General features: G+C 41.3%; 2 protein-coding genes across 2 annotated transcripts in view; one reads left to right on the top strand and one right to left on the bottom strand.

Annotated features, from left to right (window-relative positions):
* SLC25A22 (solute carrier family 25 member 22) overlaps nucleotides 1-14,080 on the top strand; it is a 723,963-nt gene that overhangs the window by 460,959 nt on the left and 248,924 nt on the right. The window lies entirely within an intron of this gene.
* Nucleotides 1-14,080, bottom strand: part of CRACR2B (calcium release activated channel regulator 2B) — a 76,230-nt gene that overhangs the window by 60,403 nt on the left and 1,747 nt on the right. The window contains 1 exon segment of the mRNA XM_042466420.1: nucleotides 13,319-13,477. The gene's annotated coding sequence lies outside the window, so the exon portion shown is untranslated.

Below are 14,080 nucleotides of genomic sequence, written 5' to 3'. Positions count from 1 at the left end.
TGATACTTGGCAACAACAACCTACCTTGACTCAACTGTGTACTTCTGCATGTCATTATTTTCATTCCTCTTAAAAGTAATTTTCCAAGTTCTCTATGTAGGTATCTTAAATCTAACCAGATAAGCCTGTGATCACACATCACAACAGTAAGCATTTTGCTGTGTTTAATCATTTCAATCTCTGAACAATCCCTTCACATGCAAACATTTGAAACAAACTGAATACATGGGAAAGCTGTGTTAGAATAACTGGGATTCATATGATTTGAATTACTGTAACTTCTCTGCTATTGACTGGCCATTTGACAGAGGAAAATAGTCTGACAGTAGCTGAGCACAATATTCCTTAATTTTTTCAGGCCTGAGGACTATGTTTAGGCCCATCCTGGACAATGGCACCCAGGCTTAACCTTTTTCCTGCGTGTGTATCTGTCACTGTCTCTCATTTTTCACAGAAATTGCTGTGCCATAATTGTTGCAACTAATTTATTATAGTATACAACCAAGTTGTGAACCATTTTTGAACAGACTTTTTTTTGTAATATCCTCATCATCTAATTATCCTTACTTTATCATTGCCCCCTTTCGGTTCCCAATATGCAGAACAGGCAGATGATCAACCAGAATGCCAAGCACAATTTTTGCAATTAAACAGTTAAAAGCATGTACAAAGGACACTTCATTTAGCAACATAAGAACTGACCAAACTTAAGATAAATATAGCTATACTGAATTGCAAAAGGTCCAGCATGCCATTCAAGGCTTTCTAGTTCTGAGGACAGGAATTGATATAAACTTAAAAAAAGTGGCAACTCTGTATCCTATAGTAATGTATAAGAAAAAAAATTCAAATTTACTTCAGTGTATGCAAATATGCAGAAATACTGATGCCTCCTACAATGTAAAAATAAATCCATGTGTTTGCAGTGATCATAGAATTAATGTATTATTACGTGGCCTAAGAAACACAGTGGCTCAGTGGTTGACTCAGCATTGACTCTGACGATTGCAAGACCGGCAGGTCGGAAATTCAAGGCCCAGGCACATCACTAGTTCCAACTTCTGCCAACCTAGCATTTCAAAACCATGTAAAAGTACAAGTAGATAAATAGGTACCATTTTGGTGGGAAGGTAACAGAGTTCTGTGCAGTCATGCTGGCTACATAACCATGAGATCGTTTTTATCAACACTGTCTCTTTGGCTTAGTAACAGAGATGAGCACTACTCCCTACAGTCAGACATGACTTGACAACCTTGTCAAGGGCGTAACTTTACATTTACCTTTTACATGGTTTTGCATGTAAACCACCTTTCATTGGAACAGTCATAATAGGCAAAATACACCACTTTACATCACTGTCTGTGATATTTGCATCTTTCACCAGCTGCTGCTGCTGCGAATATGACTATTAGAGATTGCAAGCCGATTTCTCTTACTATCAAATGTCTTGAAGGCTTAAAGTACTAATGTAACTGATAGACATACCATGAGAATTCTAAAATATAGAGCTTACCCAAAGTAATCCTGAGGTCCTGTAAGACCCTGTAGTTCATGTCAACTATCTATTTTCCTAGCTAGACCATCAAACCAAAGTTCCTGAAAGATCTCTGGAAAATGCTAATTTGTCCCCAGACACCTAGCACCAGTAAAATCAGGGGGGGGGGGGGGGGGGTAACAACACATACACATTGAACACTATTCTGGAGCTGAGTTCAGCCCCTCAGTCATACAAGTGAACTAGGGCAAGCTGTGGTGCAAATCCCTCAGTGCAAGAACTACAGAGACCAGATATGCTACATGGGCTCTTGAAAATCCAGAAAAGAGAGCAGCACAAGGGCCCCATGTTACACAGCAGAAGAGAAGAGCCCTGATCCCTACACTAAGGACTGAGAAGCCCACAGCCATTCAAGCCTAGTTCACACAATGAACAGATCAGACAATAGATTATAAGATTGTGTGGTCCACCATATGAAGGGAACTTCCTGGAGATTCAAAACAAGTTAGAAATGGTGATGATGAGTGGAAAGGATGGAAACCTATCCCAGCATTTTGCTTGGTAACTATTTTTTTGGAGTGTAAGGAACTTTTTTTCTATAAGAAAGCAGTTGCCTGTGCTTCTTCCTTCTCCATTCTGAGATACAATAGCCCAAGAACAAGTTTACCTCTCCAACAGCATATAGTGTTCTCTCTGTAGAAGCATGGAATTGGTTGGCAGTTTAATCCAGACTCCCACTCTAAAACAGAATATCCCAGATCAGTACTATGCTCATTACCACCTATAACTCAGACTACCTCCCAGGTCCTATTCCCCTTGGTATGCTTTTGGACCCTACCCAACACTTTAAGGAACAAATATCATGATTTTCAGATGGGCTATTTATCCATGTTCTGACGTCATTATACTCAGCCACTGTATGGCTAAATAGGCACAATTTAATTGAGAGTGGGAGGAAAGAAGAGTACAAAATACAAAGCAATGCAGGAAATATGGTTTTAATGAGGTGTATGCAAATATATAAATCTCAGGACCTCAAAATAGACCACACAGGCAAATATCTCCTTTGCAAATGGATTTCAGATAGCTTTTTTTTAAAAAAAACTGCTGGAGGAGAATAATATGTGCTTTGTTTCTGTCTTCTCTTCATCAAGGACCCCAGTTGCTTCCATTGCAAGTTGAAATGCACATGCCCCCTACCTTGCATCAATTCCATTAGAGTAATAAGATCAAAAATATCTGGTTACATCAAAAGAGCCTCTGGCAGGAAATTGAGTTATCTGTCCTTTGATGCTCACTTTCAAGTTCAAATAATAGACAGATGTACACTACAGATCCCCACAAATTCTTTTATCATTTATATCTATTGCATTTTTAGTATGCGAAGTGAGTGGCCAAGCTGTAGTGGCCAAAGAAGAGGCACAATGCTAGTAAGTGAAGACAAGCTTGGCTTATGGGGCTGTGACCATTGCAGTAAACTTAGCCCAAAGTAACTAGTATAGCAAAGAGAAAGTTATGATATCCACATTCACACGAGAAACAACCCTGTTCCCTGAAATACCAGGATGCCTGAGGAAGTCTGCTTTACATCCCCAAAAAAGGGGGTACAGGGAGCACACAACTACCTGGTTGCAACAGCTCCACTGGCTGCTGGTCTATTTCCAGGCACAATTCAAACTATTAGTTTGAAAGTTCTATACATGTCAAATCCAGGTTATTCAGGTCAAATCCAGTTAACCCTGTCCCCTGCCCTGTGACAACATAGCCTCTCCTCTCCAGCTGCAATGCCACAGAGATTTGGTCATATTTCCATGCACCAGAAAATAATCTGGTTTGGGATAATGTGATGCTAATAGTAACAGTATCTGGTCTAATTGGGGGACTTTTTGATTTCTTTTCCTACTCACTCTTTTTTTTTGTACCAGCCATCCTAGAGCACTGTGACATTTTGGTAGCTCCTTTTAAAAAGTTATTGCCCAACTGTGTATTTTGTACTGTCACTGGGACTTCCTCAATGCATTAAGAGACTCCATTATTTGTTTGCATGGAGGGGTGTTTCTCTCTCTTCCCCAATCTCTCAAAGACAAGGCACTGATTGAAGACACTACACAGCCTGGATGGGAAGGAAGCTCAAATGTAAACTTTGAGCAATGAAAAAGGATTAAACCTACTTTAAAAAAAACAAAAAAACATTTAACACAACCAGGTCCCAATATGACCACCACACCTATTCCCAGTTCCTCCATGAAAATGTACTATTTCACAATTCTCTTCCATTCATGATTTATTTTAAGTCCTTGGTCATGGGAGGAGAGAGAATTGCTTCAGCAGCTGGAGAAGAGTTGCCAGGAACAGCCAGCATCAGGACAATCAAAATTTGTCATCCAAATCAGGCTGAAAGACTGCCAAACAGAATCCAAATCTGATGCTGTTAAAAAGACAGAGTTTAGAAATACGTACTCATATGCCAGCAGCATAGGGCTGACCCAAAATATTTTCTTGCTGGAGGCAAACCCAAGACAGTTTGCTGTTCCTCCATGTGCCAAGACTGACACTGGTGATGAAACAGCACCTTCCATTCCACCAGAAGCCAGCAGACTATTTTAGGAAGTTGTGGCAGGCTATGTGGCACACTGGTTTTTCCTCCATTACCTTGCTACTTCCTCCCATCCTCAGCCACCTGAGGTGAGTGGGCAGAACTCATAACAAGAGCCAGAATTCCAGAGGCATGCACTAATCCAAAACTCATTTGAACTCAAAGCATATACAAGGATCTCTTGCATGAATAATGTTTTCCTATGTACAGAAATGGAGTGGACAATGGTTTGAAAAGGTGCAGGAGAGTGTCATATACCACCAAAGGGTTCTTGCACTGGATTGCTCCCTGCTGTTACAGCTTTGACTTTTGCAGATTTGATTATTCACTGATTTTATTAATAAGTTCTCTCTAGGAATATTCTAGGTCCTCTGGTGCAATTCTATGGTCAACTTTAACCAAAAGTCGCACTGAAGGACCTAGGGATTCCTAGAGAGAACACTCCATTAGTAGCAATGTCTGGCAGATGTTGACCACAGAGTTGCACTGGAGGTCCTAGAGAGGAGTTCTCTCCAGTAAAAACATAGTGTTTTTGTTATTTGTAGTTTTTTTATATTCACGTGTAGACGAATGTAAATACAATTGAGATTAGTGAGGATCCACACTTGCTGTTTGTTGTTGTAGTTGTGTGCCTTCAAGTCATTTCCAATTTATGGCAGCCCTAAGGTGAACCTATCATCGGATTTTCTTGGCATGATTTGCTCAGAAGAGGTTTTCCATTGCCTTCCCCTGAGGCTGAGAGCATGTGACTTGTCCAAGGTCACCAAATGGGATTTATGGCCAAGATGGGAATTGAATCCTGGTCTCCAGAGTCATAGTCCAACACTGAAACCACTGTGCCTTGTGGATTCTCTCGCACTTGGTGTACTTTATCTTTAGTACAGGATCACACAGTGCAGTGGTGATGCATAGCTTAGACAAAGGAACTACTAAGAACACACAATACTGATGCATTGACAAGATAAAGAGTGCTTAATGGGGCAGAAACAACAGTGTCAACTGCTCAGTGAAGGTCTTTGAAGTTGGGTTTCAAGTTGCATGCGTCAGCCTCATGCCTGACTATTCTGACATCTTCAGCCATTTTCCCTTGTCTTCCCAAAATGTGTGTAAAACCTAAACTTGACAAACTGATCACTGGTTAAACTGTTATCAAGCTATATCATTTCTGAAATCAAATACAAGCACCCCCACACACAAAACTACCTTCTAGGAAACTCCCCACACAAAAAATGCTAAGGATAATGAGAGCATAAAAACAGACTCCAACCACATACCATATATACTCAGCTATAAGTTGACCTCATGTATAAGGTGAGGGCATGTTCGGGGGGCAAAATTATGGATTTTCATATGATGTGTGGATAAGTCAATGGTAAAACTTAGAAGCATGTAACGAAGGATCTAAAGGATGGAGCAAAGGAAAATAATGGAAAAGAACTTACAAAATTCCAGCAGGCATAACTGGGCTCATTCTAAAGGCTGAATAGATTAGGAGGGAACTAAGGTAAATGGTAGTAGGACAATGTGTGAGGGAGACAGCCAGGCGTGGGCAGAGCTAAGAAAATGCACACATGTTGAAAAGGATGTAAAGGCAAAGCACAGAAAATGGTGACTGTGGCCCGGTACAGATGGGCAGAAAGCGCCGTCGTCGGGCCAAAATTAGGGTTCGGGAGTGCACAGCAACCATACTCTTCCAAATTCTAGTGCGTGGCAGTGACAGTGCCATCATGGTTTCTAATAGCTGAATGTTTGCACCATCATGGCAGCCCCCATGCAGATGGAATGCCGCCATAATGGCAGCACCACTGCGCAGCGTCGAGACGCTGCTGGCAGGACGTGGCGTCATGGCGGCACCCCTTCCTGTTTGCAGCACTGCTCTAGGCAGCTTCTTTTTTGGCAGTGCATCGGTGGTGCAGTGTGCAGCGGCTGCAGCATTGACTCAGGGCAAAGACGGGAGGCGCAGAGCTGCCCATCTGTCAAGCCTCTGTGTTAACAGAGATTACAGCTTTAACTTCAATGTGATAACTTTACCTAATTTTAACCCCAAAAAGCACACAAATACAAAGCCCTCAAAGCCCGACTTCTTTCAGCACTCCTTCTAGGAAAAGTGCCAAAGATCCACTACCACTGCCATTTTCCAACCCAAGCATCCAAAAAAGTCAGAAGCAATGGCACAGCAAAGAGGGGAGAGGTGGTTGGTGCTTCTTTTAGTTGCTCCCTGGATGGATTAAGCCTTTCTCTCCTCAAAAAAGGGAACAGTTCCTTTTTATAAGAGTTAAGGTACAGCAATTACATTGACCTGCGGATAGGCTGACACATGTTTTTTGAGTTACCTTTTTGGTTAAACTTTATAGATTTACACATTAGTATATACGGTATCTTATTTTTAAATGATTATTTCATACATTGGGGAGCTTTCAGTCCCATGATCATGTCATCTGCAGTGGTACAATCCAAGAATAAGGCTTACCACATGATTCACCACTTGTCAAAGGGAAGCCTTAAAACATGAATAGAAAACAGCAGCTACACTTTAGATTCACAGTAGCTTCACATAGATTCAAGTTCTCATATATTTCTAATATGTCTTGGCCATTCATGTTCTATAACAATCAAAAACAGGGAGGAGGGAAGAAACCTGCCAAATGTGGGTAGTTCACATTTATTTTTCTAAACCTCTGGGCATTTAACTATTAGAAACCATTACTGGCACTATATTATTAGACAAAGATCAACCACAGTTAAGCCAAAAAGCTGATCAACTCTCTAAAGTTTACATTCTGCACTCTTAGGACTGATTGAGCTATGACAAATTCCATTCTGTGAGTACACTAAAACCAGTTTAGTGAACAAACCACTACTTTGCTATTCCTCAGGCATCAAAACTAACACTGTATCTTCCATTTCTCCATTAAGTCTCTACTAGTTCAATTGTAAGAAAGATTACTGAACTGCCAATTATGCAATATTGAGTACAGTTGGCCCTTCAGATCATTGGGCTTTGAATCCACAAATTTTATTATCAACAGATCAGATTATTAAATGATGATGATATGAACATGGAAATGCTGAAGAATATGTGTATTCACATCACCAACATTTAATAATATGAGGTATGACCATTCATGTTTGTTCATATCTGCAGAGGATCCCAGAACTGACCTCCCCACCAGATCTGAAGGGCCAACTGTAATTTTCTGTAACTATACATCCTAACACTTTTGTCTCCATTGCTGATTGCCATAGGTATGTCAACAGGACACTGACCTAATCCTTGTTGTTAGCCCTGACTAGAGTAGAGCCAAGGAATCAACTGAATTTACCTATGTGTTGACTCACCCTTCAGTAACTGAGTCAGTAGGTCTACTCTAGTTAGGAGTAACCAGTAGGACTCCAGTCACTGTCTCCAATAGGCACTTAGAAAAACAATTTCCTTAGGGTCAGACATCTAAGTCTGTATTACAAAAAAACAGACTTGTGTGGTACCTTAGAGACTAATGAATTTAACATGGTATATACTTTCATGGATCACAGTCCACTTTATCAGATGTATGAAGCATAACCCCAAACTGGCAGGCATGTATAATTCAGGTGGAATTACTGCTAGTTCATTTGAAACATAAAGTGTGAGGATTGGGGGACTATCCTTTTTATTGTCATATACAGACAGGGCCAGTCTAAAGTCAAAAACACCAAATTGGCTTTATGTGTGTGTACGTACTCTGAACAGTGGAAAAGTGGAGTTGAGAATCACTAATCTGCACTGCAGAAATAATACAGTTTGATACTACAGTTGGCCCTTCTTATACACAGATTTTTTATACATGGATTCAAGTATCCAGAGTTTGAAAATGTTCCAAAAAAGTATAAATTTCAAATATCAAACCTTGATTTTCCATTTTGCTATGTCATTATATTTAATGGGATTTGAGCATACACGGATTTGTTATACACAGGAGCTCTTGGAACCAAACCCCAGCATATAACAAGGATCCACTGTATTTTATCTGCGATGACTCAATATTATGGAATTCTGGGATTTGTACTTTTGTCAAGCACCAGAGCTCTCTGACAGAGAAGGCTAAATATCTCACAAAACTAAAAATCCCAGAAATCCATAGGATTGAGCCATGTTAGTTAAAGCAGTGTCAAACTGCATTAGTTCTGCAGTGGAGATTAGACCTAAGAGGTCTTCTGCCACACTGGAGAGAGTGTGGCTCTCCTTCCTCCTTAGTTATTTACTTAAAACAGAACACCTGAGTAGGCCTGTGCAGACAAGAATGCATTTGAAGTGAACAGCCAGAGACAAATGGGTCCAGATTCTGTATGGAACTAAGAATTATTTTGTAGTTTCTACAAGGAACAAGAGAAACACTTGTTTTGCAAATGTCAAGACCTCATTCTCCCCAAATAAGCATGGAACCCTGCTTCCCAGGTGTTCTCTCTTGAAAGTCCGCATTGGTTCCAAGAGGCAGCTGGGATGCATAAGGAAGTTGTTTTCCACACCTATCACATCAACCTCAACCAAACAGCTTTCTCCACCCATGCATTAGCTATCACTCGCTCTGTTCAGGAGCCACCACAGTTCCACATGCCATATATACTCGACTATAAGTCAACCTCATGTATAAGTCAAGGGCAGATTTTGGGGCCAAAATTATGGATTTTGATATGACCCTTGGATAAGTAGAGGGTGAAATTTAAGGACATGCAACAAAGGATCTAAATGATGAAGCAAAGGAAAACAATGCCAAAGAACCCACAAAATTCTGGCAGGCATAACGGTTTTGGCTCACACTAAATGCTGGATGGAAGAGAGAACAGAGGGAGGTCAGTGCCTCTAGGACAGATTGTACCCTTGCCTTTCACCAGGGGATGGTTCCCTTTTTAATAAGAGTTAAAGTATAGTATTTACATTGACCCATGGATAAGTCGACCTAGGTTTTGGGGGGCAATTTTTTGTCTAACATTTCTAGACTTATACATGAGTATATACAGTAAAGTCAATCAGGCTCAAGGCCATTGAAATCAACAGTTTTAAGTATGCTGAACTTTACACTGGGTTGGTGCCTAAATGTTATTTGCAGTTCAATTAATGCTGTGATCCCAAGCATACTTTCCAGGAAGCAAACGTCACGGTATAAATAAATAATAATATTTTCTCTCTCATTCTTCAACTTTCACTGGCAGAGCACTCAACTTAATGGAGTTATTCTTCAGTTACCGTGTTTAGAACCGGTATGAACGAACAACACTGTTTCAAAGGACATGGGTTTTCTATTATTATAAAGGGCACTTTAAATGGAATAAGGCCCTCCCTTTTTCTTGTGAACATATAGGAAATCTGATCAATGAGCACATGAGAGATCAATAGAAACTCCACTCAGCTGATTTATCTGTTATTCCATCCTTTGGCTTCAATATTAAATCTCTACTGTCCTCCATCTTAATTATGAAGAATCCCTTTTCTAGATATCATTGCAAACAAATAAAAAGGAATAGTAATAAACTAAAAAAAAATTACATTTCCATGGCTCTTCCTTTACTGTGTTCTGAGCTTGGAAAATGTTGTGGCTTTTTTGTTTTTATTACAGCTCCCAAAATCTGCCAGGCAACATAGTCAGAGGCCATGCTGGCAAGGATTCTGGAAGCTCTAGTCCAAAAAGTAACTTTTCCAAGCTCTGATATGCTTACCAAGACAGCAGTAGGCAACTTAGAAATAAAGGACCACACTAGCAATGTCTCACCTTTTTTAAAAACGCTTCTCCAAATTTGGCACAGAAAACAAATGGCAACTAATGAACATTAATAATATTTGCAATTTTTAGGAGGTACACTGCTCTGAAAGAGAATTCAGGAAAAGGTAACAAAATCAAGGGTCCCATTTTGAAGGGAGGGAAGAGGCAATACCAAAACCTCCTTCAGGGTAGGGGCCACCTCAACAGTATACATTGCTATTGTTGTGTGCTTTCAAGTTGTTTCCAATACCCTAAAATTGCCAGATCCTGTCTGTTCTTGGAAACTCCACCATGCCCAATGAGGAAAGACTGAGGGAGCTGGGGATGTTTAGCCTGGGGAAGAGAAGGTAAAGAGGTGATATGATAGCCCTGTTGAAATATTTGATGGGATGTCACATTGAAGATGGAGCAGGCTTGTTTTCTGCTGCTCCAGAGAATAGGATCTGGAGCAATGGATTCTAACTACAGAAAAAGAGATTCCAGCTCACCATTAGGAAAGAACTTCCTGGTGGTAAAAGCTGTTCGACAGTGGAACATACTCCCTCAGAGTGTGGTGGAGTCTCTTCCTTCAGAGATTTTTAAACAGAGGCTGGATGGCCATCTGTTGGGCAGGGACATAGCCAGAATTTTAGGAAGGGGGGGTCCACACTAAGTGGCACCATTATAATGGGGCTTGGGTGCGGCGGCACAGCAGCACGCACCATTCATTTTTCTAATGGAAGGGGGGGTCCAGACCCCAAGAACCCCCCCCCTTGGCTACGTCCCTGTGTTGGGGGTTCTCTGGTTGTGAGTTCCTGCATGGCAGAATGGGGTTCGACTGAATTGCCCTTGAGGTCTCTTCCAATTCTATGATTCTATAATCCTATGATTCAATGATTCTAAAAGTCCTGGTTAGTACTTGAATGGGAGAACATCTATAAATACTGGGTGCTGTAGGCTCTATTTCAGAGGAAGGAACTTGCAAAAAGCACTTCTGATGTATTCCTTGCCCAAGAAAACCTTATGAAATTCATGGAATCACCAGAGGTTGACAGACAACATGAGTACGTACACACACACACGGCAAACCTATCACAGGTTCATACAATGGAGAAAAACAGCATTGACACACTGATAAGGAAGGGAGCTGTCGGACATTCAGCCAATTGATCCTCTTAAAAGGAGTTAAAAGGGGGCTACAAAAATACAGAACTGAAACAAAAAGACTCCACCAGCCTTAGTTATATCACACCTTAACACCTAAGATGGATCAGGAAGCTGTCTGTCGCCCCCAAGTCAAAATGCAAAACACTTGGAGGTTTAAATCATAACTGTAGTAATAACAAATTATAAATTTACATTTCCCTGCCCTTTTATGACACCTAACATCAGCTGCTGCTTGAGGCAGCCACTTCATTCTGCTATCTAATGGCAGGGTCAACCCTGTCTCCTGAGCTGCCATTATTTGCCTGTGGGAAGCAGGGACTTGTCATCTTTAGCCGACTACAGCATAAAGTCCCAGTACTCTTGGGTCCCCATTCTGAAGCCCAAACAAACTCACATCAGTATCCTGACCATTATTCCTATCAGAAGGAAGTTATCAAAGTTCTATCAACTCAAGGAGCCACGTAAAAATTTCCCTAAATAAATATCATCTACCCTTGTAGCGAGAGGTTCAAGCCTTTCCCAAACGGCTCTACTACATATAGAGTTTGCCCTGAAATTTCAGAGCCAAAATCTCACATCTATGAATGATTGTCTGGGACGTCACATTGGGGTGAGCCTGGAGGTACAGACCTGAAAGGTAGATATCCAAGCTCTGTTTAAAAAGTCTTCTCCTTCACTGGAGCTTTTAAAAGAAAGGTTGGATGCTCACACCTCAGGGGTATTTTAGTGGTGTGTTCTAGATGGCTCTTGGAGGTTCCTTCCCCCTTTGTGAGTTTCTGATTCTATATTGCAAAGGTAATGAGCCCCTGGTGACATCCTTAAGCATGACACACTAAGCTTAACCACATTTGCATGGAGCACTGCATTCAAATCTAACACCAAATTTAACAAATGAAGAAAATATGTACACAAACTTTTCAAGACAGTGCTCACACTCTGGGATTCCTCCCCCTGACCATGAAATTGGATGCAGTCACTGAGATCTGACAACTCTAACTACAGTACCCAGACTCTTCCAAATGAACCAGGACAGAATGTTCATTAGTTCATGATGTAACTGTAAACAAGGCTCAACAATCCATATAAATTTGTAACTATATCACAATACATATTTTTACATAATACTTGGCTCCTGGAAATTTGACTCTTCTTCCTGTACCACAAGGGCTGACCTTTATAATCCACCAACCTTATCTATAGGGCAGATAATAAACAGATCTCAATCTATAGCCATTGCGTGTTTGCTCAATCCACCCATCTGGAATCATGATTCCTATTTACCCTTAGGCCTGCAAGCTATTTCCCAATACCAATCAGGAAATCATTGGGTCCGAACAGAGTTTGGGAAATTTACATCTTTTTAGGGGACAGGAGGAGTTGTAATCCAAAATAGTAACTGTTCCAAGTTGTGTGTCTGATGTTCTATAGCAGGGGTGGTAACCATGTAGCACTCCAGATACTGTTGGACTGCAAATTCCAGCATTTGTCAGTATTGGCTGTGCAGGTTATGGCTGAGCAATTTGTAGTCAGATATCAGCATGAATCCCATTCCTGTTCTATAACCACCCCAATGGCACTACTACAAGAGAACTGATCTTCCCACAGGAAATTTATATAACACAAAGCTAAGTGGTATGTGTGGACAGGTGAGTTGGATTTACTACCAGGAATCCTGCATTCAAGTCTTTGTACTTTTCCCCATCTACCACAGCTACCATGACAAGTATAAATCATTCCCATGTTGCCAGTTCTTAATCCTTCATATATCATAATACCATTCTGGAAATTACTGAATTAGTAACAGTATTTAAAAGTCATAACTTGGGTACATTACCTGGGACTAAAGAATGGCATATTCATTCTATCTAGGATGGTCATTCTCTTCCACTGAGTGTGCAGATTCTTCGGGAGGGATGCACATGGAGCAGTGAGGGAAGAAAGGGACACCCACCTAGCCAGCCAGATCAGCCAAATGTCACAGCCAGCTCATCTACACTAAAAAACAATTCAGTTTGACACCACTTTAAGTGCTGTAGCTCCATCCTATGGAATTGTGGGATTTGTAGTTTTAGTTGGAAAGGACTTGAAGGCACACAACCATCACCATTAGATGCACAATCATGGAGGGGAGAAGAAACAAAGGCAGAGGGTCAATAGCTTCTTAACCAGCCTTCCTTAATACAGAGTTTCCGTGATGGGAGGAAATTGTCTCTGTTAAGTTTGTGCCTGCTAAGGGGACTCAGTAACATACAGGGGAGAAATATGTCAACAGGCAAGAGTTACACAACTTATCCCACATACCAAGATCTTTGGGACTGTCAGCTTTGCACACAAACACACACCTGCTTCTGCTGTTTCACCTTTTGGAGCAGCCAAACAAACACTGGGCAAGCCGAACAAGTGACACGTTTCTCACCGCTTCTGCCTTCTATACCAGGAAAAGCTTCCTCTGCCAAGTTTCCATGGCTCAGGCCACTCTTGGAAGCCTTGGAGCAGCAACGCTGGCAAAGAAACAAACCAGAAACCAGTTAGCAGCTGCAGATGCAAAACCAACCACGCCAGCACAGAACTGCAGCTGTGGGGTTTCACCGGTGAACTTCTGCCTGCTCCAAAGCCCAGGAAGCTGGATGACCGGATGTCATGCCCCCAAAGGAGGGCAAGGCATGGCAAAATGTAGGAAACATTCAGGAAAAATGTAAGACATGACAAAATAAAAGATAAAAACACTAGTATACATGTAAATTCATGCTTCATAGTCATGCTCAAAACAGAAGACACTCTGAAATTCTTCCTGGAGAGAAGGTTGAAATGTAGGACATGTCCTGGAAGATGAGAACCTCTGGTAACTCTGCCAGGAAGGGAAAGACAGAGAAGAGGAAAAGCTCAAGAGAACTCTTTATGGAAGAGCAACCACATCTTTCTTGGGAGGGATAGGACATCATTTGAAAAGCTGAAACACCTGGCAAGAAATCCCGACCAATACCTGAACCCCATGAGTGAAGGCCTGTGAATCCTCTGCCCTCTCAAGACCCCCAAAGGAGTCCCAAGAAGAAGGGGCAGCTTCTCCAGAAATCCTAAACAGCCACGCATCCCAATAGCCCTTC

The sequence above is a fragment of the Sceloporus undulatus genome, chromosome 1 (genome assembly GCF_019175285.1).
Source record: "Sceloporus undulatus isolate JIND9_A2432 ecotype Alabama chromosome 1, SceUnd_v1.1, whole genome shotgun sequence".
Classification (NCBI taxonomy): Eukaryota; Metazoa; Chordata; class Lepidosauria; order Squamata; family Phrynosomatidae; genus Sceloporus; species Sceloporus undulatus.
Note: the sequence above shows the minus strand (reverse complement) of the source record. Positions and strands in the feature narration are given on the sequence as shown.